The sequence below is a fragment of the Hevea brasiliensis genome, chromosome 8, assembly GCF_030052815.1.
Source record: "Hevea brasiliensis isolate MT/VB/25A 57/8 chromosome 8, ASM3005281v1, whole genome shotgun sequence".
Lineage (NCBI taxonomy): Eukaryota > Viridiplantae > Streptophyta > Magnoliopsida > Malpighiales > Euphorbiaceae > Hevea > Hevea brasiliensis.
Window position 1 is genome coordinate 98,749,067 of NC_079500.1, and position 11,893 is coordinate 98,760,959.

Here is an 11,893-nt window from a genome sequence, read left to right on the forward strand (position 1 = left end):
GGGCTCTCGATCAGTATCTCCAGAACCTACGCGTGGCAAAAGCAACGCGCTAAGCAATAATGCTTAGTGGTGCAATAATAAAATAATAGGAAATAGCAGAAAATAAATATGTATTGAATGTATATATCTTATTTGTTTTGTATTTGTATATCCATTTATTTTGTTAACCTTGTCCACTTTCATTCATTTGGTTACCCAAGTAACCTATCTTGAACGATCGGATCGATAAACGGTAACCGCAGCGGGTATCTAGTACCTCGGGCCGTCACACAATCGTTTACATGTGCATCTCCCGGTGTGCAACAGAACAGCTAATAAGCTGTAATGACAATGGGCACAAGGCCAAATATCAACACAAGGTCAGAATGGCTAAAAGCCATGAAATCACAGAATGGCATAGTGCCATGTGCAGTACTGCTAACTGAACCCTATTGGCATGCCAAACTATCCAAACCAATCTTGTTAGGTATACTAGGGCATTTGATACTTTTGAATTCTTCAATTTTTGAATTTCAAGTTTTGGTGTCACTAGTCACTTCATTGGTCAACAAAAATGTTGACTTTTGGATAGAAAATAGGTACATTGATTTTAACACTCTCAATGTACCACATTTTGTATTCAAAACTTGTTGGAATTAATCACCAATACCATTTCTAAGCTTAGAACTAAGGGGGCAGAATTTTCAGTTTTTGTACCCTAATTTTACTGTTCCATTAGTGACTGTTACAGTGGGAATTTTAGGAAATGGTAAACATGAAAGTTGTTCCTTATTTTGTCTAGTTGAATTTCTTTTTTTGAATCACTCCATTTGGAGTTTTGTAGCTCCAGATATGGTCTAAAAACCACAGCTAGCCGGATTGCAAAACTGCAGAATTGACCATATGTACAGTGCAATGAACAGTGACTGCCACTGCCTTATTGGATAGGTTATGGTCATAATTTGGGGTAGATTTCTTCATGAAAGTTGTTTGTCTATATCTTAACTTATTTCTGTAAAAATTTCAGGTCAATTGAGCCATTCTACAATGAGTTATGGCCAAATGAACAATTACTATTTATTTGGTCATTTTGCAGATTCTGATTGCAGGACATCCGGGTTGGGGCTAGTTTTTGGTCCACTTGCTTTGGTCTTTTGGGCATGGTTTCTTCACCAAAATTTTGCCATTATAAGTCTAGTTTCATTTCCAATTGGCCAAACACCAATTGAACCTACACAGCCAAAGATATGGCAGTCCAAACAGGCTGGACTCATAGCCACCCTGCTGGTTTCACTAGGCAGCCTACCAAATCAGTTTGTAATGCTATAATTCACTCCAAGTTATGGTCAATTTACCTCAAATGGTCACTAATTGACCATTAGAATGTTCATATACCATTTCATGAGCAAACCCTAATTTTGTTCAAGTCTCCAAGTTCTCAAAGTTCAATTTATGTATTAAACTTACAATTTTAACTTAAATCATGTTCTTAAACATGAATTGAGTGAGAGAGAATAAATTGGGCACTAACCTTAGGAGGGTAGAATTTTCCCTTCAATTTTCTTCACTTTCTTTAATTTTCTTGGCAGCCAAACACTTTCCCAAGAGGTAAAATCAAGTTTTTGTGAAGAAGACTAAAGGTTTTATGGTGATTTTTCAAGAGAATTTCTAGTGAGAAGTTTGGAATAACAATGGTGAAGGGAGAGGAAAGAGAGAAACGGCTGAAGAAGATGAGGAATGCAGAAATTGTTTTCATTTTTTTGTCATTTTATCTTTTTTTAATTTGGTTTGTTGAGTTGTGATTGGTGGAAGCCTTCCAAATGACATCATGTGATGTCATATTTAGGTATTTCTTTCATTTTCTTTTCTTCTTTTCTCTACTCATTTTTAATTTAATTTTTAGCAATATTTATTCATATTTTAGATCATAATAATTATTTACTTAACTGGACAAGTCGGCCAAAAATCACCTCTGAAGGCGAAATGACCAAAATGCCCTCCGTTTGGCTTAACGGGTCGAAATTGTCTGTACAGATTGAAAAATTTTTCTAAATATTTTCTTGGCATTCTAATGCCATAGGAATCTCAATGACCCTTCTCTGAAGTCCCAAAAATTATTTTATGAATTTGTCCCCGGGTTTAGGGCTCCTAGTTGCGAGAACCGCAACTTCTCTCTTGGTTACCCATCGCTTGGGCACCGGCTCATTTGACTTAGTTGTATTTTATTTCTAAAATTTTTACTAAATTTTTCTTATTAATATTTGAGTTAATTATGGTTCCTTACTTTAGTTTAAATATTTTTCCGGACGTTCTAGCTGTCCGGACCGATACTGGTCACCGGAACAGTAGAATGTACGGAGTTGCTACCGGGAGGGTGTTACATTCACCGTGAAATGAAGGATACTTTGCTAAAAAAATCAGTCAGGTCAAGGTAGTAACCGAGTTTGGATGAAATAGAGCTCGAACAACGGGGATGAAAATAAAGATAACAAAGCTAGAAAGCGAGAGTGTCCCAGGATGATGAACGGCCTGAAAATGAAGTTTCAGTATTCACAAATCCTCTTGCAAGAAAAATACTTTAGAAAACTAGTTTCAAAAGTCTTTCTTATGAAAGCTCTAATTAGCAGAGTAACGAACTAAATTAAATTTCAGAGTTCTTCCACAATAGTTTCCACCTCTTTGATATCTTTTTTTCCGTCCCTTGAACAGTTTTTCATGCAAGTATTTATAGGAACCGGGTGCTTCCCCTGAAGGGTCAGGATCTATTTTGAGGGAGATGGAGGGTCAGGATTTCAAAGGACATGATCTGAGGCTCATGAATTAAAGAGAATCAGAACAGACGGCCGAGATCCCCTTCAGAATATTTGTCCTTTTCCTCTTCTAATCTGACGGTTCCAAATTCTCTTGTCCAGGGCGATCCGAGGGCTAGGAGTGAAAGGCGCTGGTCTTATCGTCTTCTTCTTCGATCCAAGGGCCCTGGGGCTCGTCCTTACAAGTCAGATCAACAGTGGAGATTGGAAGGTACAGCGCTGTCATGATATATTCTGGCACCTGTCAGTAATGCGGGCGATTCTGGGGCGTGCGGTTGAGATTTCACCTGCAACCCTTTAACTACCTCGGCTCTGATTATGACGACAGCAGTAAGCGTCTTATTCTCTTTGTTTTCCGCTCTCTCCTCCTTTCCGGTCTTTTCATCATGCTGCTTTTCCGATCTCTCATACCGGACCCTTCTTTTTCGATCCCTCCTACTCCAGTCCTTTCATCCGATTTAGTTGAGTCAAAGCATTAATTTCCCTTAATTCCCGAAGCGACCGCTTCGTTTTCTGCTTAGCAATAAATGCTCGGATTTTCCTCTATATATACCCCTGACAGGAAAAACCTTCCTCATTCGATTTTCCTCTTTTTTCCTTACATTTCCTGTTCTAGCCGTTCCGGCAGCAGTTTCGGCCATGATTGTGGCTTTTGATCCTTTTTCGATGGACTTCTTTATTCCCCGACTGAAAATTTACGATCCTGGTGATCGGAGAATTATGATAACCTCATTCGATGACAGTGGGAGAACCGGACTAACTTACCGACCTGGATCGAGGACCTCGATCTCATTGATCTCGAATCATTCGACCGATACAAATGGCGAACTGATTTCGAGCGAGAAGACTGCTAATATTCCCCTTAACACCGGTGACTGCTCTTTGGCGTTTATCTAGTTCCTCACCACACTGGGTGTTCCGACAGCGGCTTGGTTTCGAGCGGTAACTTTAATGATGACCTCTCTCATTCTCATGAGAGTCATAATCCCCCTATCTAAGTTGTACATCTATCCGATGTCAACAGCCGGTCTCCTGGTCAAACACATCTTTTGACTCAGCCACGATACTAGGCTTTGACATAGGCCTTTTAGATAGGATGTTCCACCGGTCTCTAGAGATCGCCAAAATGATGTAATCTTTCAATGTAATCCGATCTCTAGAGATCGCCTAAATGATGTAGTTAGACCTTTAATGTAATCCGATCCCTAGAGATCGCCCAAATGATGTAATCCGATCTTTTGGAAATAAAAATTTTACTTTGTCAATTATCATCTTATTGATTATTTTTCGATCTCTGATGTGTTTATCTGATCTGGTTCCTAACTGAACAACCCTTAACTGATCCATCTTTCCAAACATTCGCCTTAATTAGCCGATCTCTAACTAGCCGATCTCTCCTTATGGAATTCTGGAATATTCGTGAGACGTGTCAGAACAGCTGGTGAGTCCCGCTAACCAATGCATTGCCTGGAACATCGTGAGCATTAAATGCTCGGACGAGTATAAATAGGGGTGGGGTTAGCCAGTTGCTCTCTCATGCCACTTCAGTCTCTCGCGAGCAACTTCAAAATTCTCTCGTTTTCTCAAGTTCTTCCGACTCCGATCAAGCTCCGGTAAGGGTTTTGATCCTTCTTTTAGTTTAAATTCTTTATTTCCTTTGAAAATGAGCGTGGCAGAAAGTCGAGCGGCGAGCCCTCCTTCCATTCGATTCTCGTGGTCGTGCGATGAAGTAGAGGTGGTCGGGCTAGCGCGCGACACGAACCTCCTAGGGTCTCGTTCGGCTCGGGGCAGCGGCATTATCAAGGCATGCGCCTTCTTGAGAGAGAGTCTTCCCATGGGCGAGCCGCCATCGGTCCTTCAAGAAACCGATCTGCGATCGTTCGCTCACCGAGTACAACATTGAGCACGATTCATATGAACTTATCCGGTGTCACGGCGATCACCGGCGATCATTTCTTGAAGAGAACGACATGATTATAGTATACGAAGAAACGATTGAAAGTGGGCATGCGGTTCCCTCTTGACGACTTCTTTAAGGAAGTCTTAAAATTTTACCAAGTGTGCATAGCCCAAGTTCACCCGAACTCGTGGCGGATCTTAGTAGCCTTCCGAGGCCTCTGCCGAGCTAAGGGATTCCGTCCTATGCCTAAGGTACTCGCCGAACTGCATAGATTAACTCATCGAAAGGACGACGAGTACTGGTTTTTTCAGGCGAAACCACATTGCGGGCTCTTCACTGATCTGCCCTCCTCCCTAAAAAATTGGAAGAACTGCTTCTTCATTCTAAGGAGCAAAATTCCGAACAGCTTTGAGGGCTTCCCTCGTAGCTGGCTACACCAAGGCCCCTTAATTCCGAAGCGTCTCGTGTTGAATAGGGAGGAAGGCCTGATGGTGATGGAGCTGAAAGAACAGGCGAGCAGAGAGAGGTTCTCTTGCTTGGATGCAGTGACTGCCGAACTTCATCACTGGACAATGGAGTTGACCACCAGCAAAGATCGCGGGCTTCAGCTCTCTGACCTCGGCATCGGTATTTTCTACATCTCATATCTCAGGACCTCAGCGATCTCACTGACCTCTTCTTTGTGCAGGTATGGCAAGCGGTGAAGCCTCCAAGGAGAGCCGGAAGCGAAAGAGGGAGATCTCCAGGAAGGTACGGGAGATGAAGCAAGCTGAGGAAATGCAGACACCCAGGCATGAGCCCGGGGAAATTCAAGGAGGCTCGTCTCAACCTTCTGGACCTCCGGTCATAGAAGTGGTCTGATCTCTCCCTCGCCAAGAAGAGCCGCCTCCACCTCCTCCAGTCGCTCCGAGTGTGGAAGGAGGTCCTTCTCAACCTCCGGTAAGGCCCCTTTCTCGGGGTGCTCAGGTTCTGATCAACTCACTGGAGAAGAATCGGACTGTTCGGGAAAACCCGGGTTTCGCTAAAGTCCTGGGGTCTTCCATCTGCCTTCGGGAAGATCGGGATAGGCTGTCTCCGGATAGTCTTGATGACGTCTTGACCAGATCGATGAGCCTGAACGTGGAATGCTTAGTGAACCAGCACATAGTCCGGGAGAAAGCTCATCGCCTGGGTAAGGAAGTCGAGAAGATGGGTCACGAGGTGTCTTCTCTCCGATCCCAACTCTCATCCGCTCAGGATTACATATCTCAGATTGAGGGGCGGATGAAGTTTTATGAGGACAAGCTGGCCGAACAGTCTCGTGTTCTGGCCGAGCGAACCCGTGTTCTGGAAGAAGTTCAAGCACTTCGGACCGATGAAGTTGCTCACATCGCTCACCTTACTGAGGAGCTCAAGGCGAAAGAAGAAGAGATGGTGACAGGAGTGGCCGGTGCTTATGTGAATGCTCACAGGGATCTCTTGGCCGAACTCAAGAAGCGTTACCCCGAGGAGGACTTCTCCTGGATGAAAAACCTGGCTCCCGAGGGTGAGGGTGAGGATAGTGAGGAGGAGACCGAGGGTGAGAGAGAAGGCGAGCAAAATGTAGATCAGGCTGGGGGTGATCCTCCAGCCGAATGACTTGTACAAACTTTAATATGAAATGAAGCCTTCTTTTTGTCCAGTGAATGAATGTGATCAGAAAATCTTCAAATTATTTAAACACTTGATTGTCTGAGTATATTGAAATAACTAAAAGTGATTATTAATCTAAGTGTAAGAGGTCGGAAAACACAATAAGCATGAGATCGGCAGGGAACCAACGCTAAATGGGACTTGATTAAAATTGGAAATTTGGCTTGAACATTTAAGATCGGGATCATCATTAAACCGGATTGGAACCTTAACTTGATTATTCCTAAACTTCTAAAAGGGAGGTCGACAATAAAACTGGTGACATAAAGATCTAGTGTTGGTTCAATTTTGTTTGACAGGAGAGATCGGGAATGTAGTTGACTGGTCAGGAAATTTGACAATTGGCTTGAGAGATCGGTGAGTGATTTGAGAGACTGGTAAGACTTTAGCTGATTATGAGGACTTAGCATTGATTCAATTCTCTGTGAAGAGAGATCAGAAATGTGGTTAAATGGCAAGGAGAGATCGGAAATGTAATTGGCTGGCAAAGGGAGACTTAGTGCTGGGGATTGGTTTCGAAGTTTATTGATTCTGGGGATCGGCCGAAATATGGTGTCGACAAGCATCAGTAGGCAAGACTGGATGGTCCGGAGACCCAACATTGATTCGAACCCATCTGATAAGAGATCGAAAAACAATTAACTAAGTGTGGGATCGGTTTATTCCATAGTCAAGCAATTAGTGAGTTCGGAAAAGCCATTTGTGATCGAAGGACATAGGTTGAGAGCAGATAATAAAGCGAGAAGGCCTAATAGTTCCTCGACTTCGGAGGTCGGCCAAAATATGGTGTCTACAGTTGTGAACATGGATATGGTCAAAATCGACATATTTTCATAATTGTAGTGATCATAATAATTAATATTCTAACCATAGTATTACATCTCACCACCGAAAATGGCAGATATATATTACTACCAAAAGTGGCAGATATATCTTACCACCAAAAGTGGCAGAATAGTGAGAAATGGCAGATACACCAGAAGTGGTAAATAAAAGAAATAGAAAAATATGGAAAATCAATGCTATGCTATGCATAATGATTTTGACCATGATCAAGTTGAAACAACACATTTAGATGTTAATTTTTCCCTGAAGAAAGTACACAATACATTTAGATGTTAATTTTTTTGTAGAGGAAATATTGACCATATGGTTAATAATGAAAATATTTAAGAATAAATAATTCTTAGGTTTTATTGTTTTATATTACATGCTTTTATATATAATGTTATTTTTATATTAATTTGTTTCCATATATTATTTTATGATTTTTCTTATTATATTTATATTTCTCTTGTTTATGAAGAAAATGTGCTATCAATGATAAAGATATATATCTAACAGACAATATCAATACAATATTTGATAGTTCAAAATTGTTTAAAGGCTCTAGAAGAGCTAATATATTATTACCCAGAAAGATAAATGATGCTTTATTCTCCCTTAAATCTCAAAGAAATTTATTAAGTTTTAAAGATATTTGATTTAACAGATATTATATTGAGATAATGAATAAGATAAATATAGAGTATATTTACATTACTGCTATTATTTTTGAAAAGAAATATTTGTTAGGAAAATTACCCTCTTTGTCCTCTAGATTATACTACACAAAAATTCTTGTGATTGAAACACATGCTATAGTAAACTTGAAGTTTACTAATATAAACCTGAAGTTTACTAATCAAAGTGACTTTATTGTTTGGCATGACCAGCAGGGTTATCCTAGATCAATTATGATGCGAAAAATTATTAATTCATGTGGTCATTTATTAAAAATCTGAAAGATTCTTCAACTCATTGAATTCCCATGTGATGTTTGTTCTCAAGGAAAATAAATTAGTAGGCCATCACCAACTAAAATTGCATTTGAATCTCCTGCATTTTTATAATGTATTCAAGGTGATATAGGTGGCTTTATACATCCACCATGTGGATCATTAAGATATTTTATAGTTTTCATTTATGCATCAATTATATGGTCCCATGTGTGTTTATTATTATCTTGCAATTTGGCATTTGTAAGATTGTTTGCACAAATAATTTGCTTGCAAGCACATTTTCCTGATTATCCAATTAAGACAATTCATATTAATAATGTTGGTAAATGTAAATATCAAATTTTTAATGATTATTGCTTATTAATTGGAATTGTTGTTGAACATCCCGTAGGTTATGTTCACACACAAAATGGTTTGGCAAAATCATTTCTTAAATGAATGCAATTGATTACAACAACATTACATATAAGAACAAAACTCCTTGTTTCTATTTTAGGAACATATTATTCTACATGCAATAGCATTTATACGCAAGAGGCCAACATCTTATCATAAGTTCTCCCCTTTACGATTGGTTTTGGGTTATGAACCAAATATTTTTCATCTAAGGATTTTTTATGTGCAGTATATACTCCAATTGCTCCACACAACGCATTAAGATGGGTCCTCAAAGGAGGTTAGGAATATATGTCGAGTATGAGTCTCCATCTATAATTAAATATCTTGTGCCTTTAATAAGAAATTTATTTACGGCCAGATTTACCAATTGTCACTCTGATGAATCGATTTTCTCGACATTCGGAGGAGAAAATAAGTAGTTGAACAACAAGTTACTTGGCAATAATTATCATTTTTACATTTTGATCCTTATACTAAACAAAGTGAACTAGAAAGTTCAAAAGATAATTCATTTGAAAAACATTGCCAATCAGTTGTCAGATGCATTTATTGACTGAAAGAGAGTAACTACATCTCATTTATCAACTGCCAATGTTCCTTTTATAACTGAAATCTTGAAGGACCAATTACACAAACTGCCTATGCTATGAGTCTATAGTATGCCTGAAGTATGGTAAACCTATCGGTTCCAAGGATAAAAATCCTCAAAAACTGAAAGGAACAAAATTTCAAGATGGTTAAACCCCAGATGCGAATGCTTCTGAAGAGCAAACTCTGCAAAGCAAACTCTAGCAAAGAAAACTTCAAAAGAGAACCTAGACATGACTAATAAATTTTCAGGAAAAATTCAGGTACCTGAAAGTAATGAAAATTAAGAGATCTCGATAAATTATGTCAAGTCAGGATAAAGACAAAACCAATACGAAATAAACATTGATGCTATTTTTGCATATAATATAATGCTCAATATTGCGAAAGCTGAAGAAGATCATGAACCTAAATTTGTATAAGAGAATATATAGAAATTATTAGCCAAAATGGAATGACACAATCAATGCAAAATTAAATTCACTTGAGAAACGTAAAGTTTTTGGACTTGCAGTTCGGACACCAAAAGATATCCAGCCAGCGGAATATAAATAGATTTGTGCGAAAACAATATGAGAAAATTGAAATCGTGAGATATAAAGCATGACTTATTGCACTGGCATTAATTATGAGGATACATATTCTCCTGTGGTGGATGCAATTATGTTTCGATATTTACTTAGTTTGACAAATCATGAAAACCTTGAAATATATTTAATAAATGTAATGACTACCTATTTATAAGGCTCACTTGACAAAGATATATGTATCAAAATCTCTGAAGGATTCAAGTTGCCTGAAGCACAAAAATCAAAATCTTGAGAACTTTATTCAATTAAATTATATAAAGCTCTATATGGATTAAGGCAATCTAGACATATGTGATATAATCACCTTAGTGAATATTTGTTGAAAGAAGACTATAAAAAAGATCATATATGTCCATTGGGATATGAATTTCCCATTGTTACAATTTTTGTGATAATTTAAATATTATTGGAACTCCTGAAGAGCTTTCCAAAACTGTAAAATTTTTGAAAAAAGAATATGAGATGAAAGACCTTGGAAAGACAAAGTTTTATCTCGGCTTACAGATCGAGCATTTCAAAATGGCATCTTTGTCCATCAATTAACTTATATAACCAAGGTTTTAAAATGATTCTACACGGATAAAGCCAATCCATTGAATTCACAAATGGTTGTGAGGTAACTTGATAAAAAAAAAGATCGCTTCCGACTTTAAGGAAATGATGAGGAACTCCTTTGTCCTTAAGTATCGTATCTTAGTGCAATAGGCACACTAATATATCTTGCTAGCCATATTCGACCTGATATAACTTTTTCTATAAATTTGTTAGCAAGATATAGTGTTGTCCCAACCCAAAGTCATTAGAATGGTGTTAAGCATATATTTCAATATCTTCGAGATACAATGGATATGAATTTATATTTATACTAACATGTCACAATCAGATTTGGCAAGTTATGCAGATGTAGGTTATTTATCTGATCTACATAATAGTAAATCCCAGACAGGCTAAATATTTAAATGTGGAGTACACTTATTTCATAGCGTTATGCAAAATAAATTATACCTGCTACTTCTTCTAACCATGCAGAAATTTTAGCAATTCACAAAATAAGTTGAGAATGTGTCTAGTCGAGATATTAGTATTTCAACATATTTGAAGTACATGTGGTCTACCTACCTAAAAGGAAGTTCTAACTATTTTTTATGAAGATAATACTATATGATAAATCAGTTAAAGGAAGGATAAATTAAAGGAGACAAGACAAAACATGTTTCTTCAAGATTCTTTTTCATTCGTAATCTTCAAAAGAATGATGAAATTAATGTTCAACAAATTTGCTTAAGAGATAATCTTGCTAATTTGCTTATCAAAGCACTTCTAAATGCAAGTTTCGAAAATTTGGTGAACAAAATTGAGATGCAAAGACTTAAAGATCTCAAGTGACATCTTCATAAGGGGGTGCACTGTACTTTTTTTTTTCCTTTACTATGGTTTTTTTTCCACTTAGTTTTCTCGATAAAAGTTTTTAACGAGGCAGTATTCATTGTGTATTCTAGAAAAGAATAATGTGCTATTTTCCCTTCACTATGATTTTTTTCCCACTTGGTTTTTTTCTTAGTATAGTTTTAATGAGACATATTTTTTTATAAAATGGACATCTAAGGAGGAGTGTTATAAATCTATATTTATGATGGGTGTCTATTTGTATTTTCAATGAATTGATTTATTTTATTTTTTTATAAAATGGACATCTAAGGAGGAGTGTTATAAATCTATATTTATGATGGGTGTCTATTTGTATTTTCAATGAATTGATTTATTTTCTGTGTAATTTTATTTAGTAGACCATTTAATATAGTATTTCTTGCAATGTAATTTATATGATATAAATAGGATTTCCTTAACCCTACAGTGATTATCTTTCTAGATTCATTTTTCAACCATATAATGAAATTCTCTCTATCATTTCTCTATATATTCTTATCTTTTATTGTTGTTATTTTATAACAATATCTAAATTTTATATTTAAATAATTTTTTATTTTACATTATATTATATATTTTTATATTTTTAATTATTTAAATATAAAATAATAAAAAATATAGAATACCAAATTGAAATAAATGTATTATTTTAAATTAAAATTCAGTTAATAATAAAGATTAATTTATTAATGAAATCTAAATTTAAGAATCAAATTATTATTAAAAGTAAATTAAAAAAGTGAATTT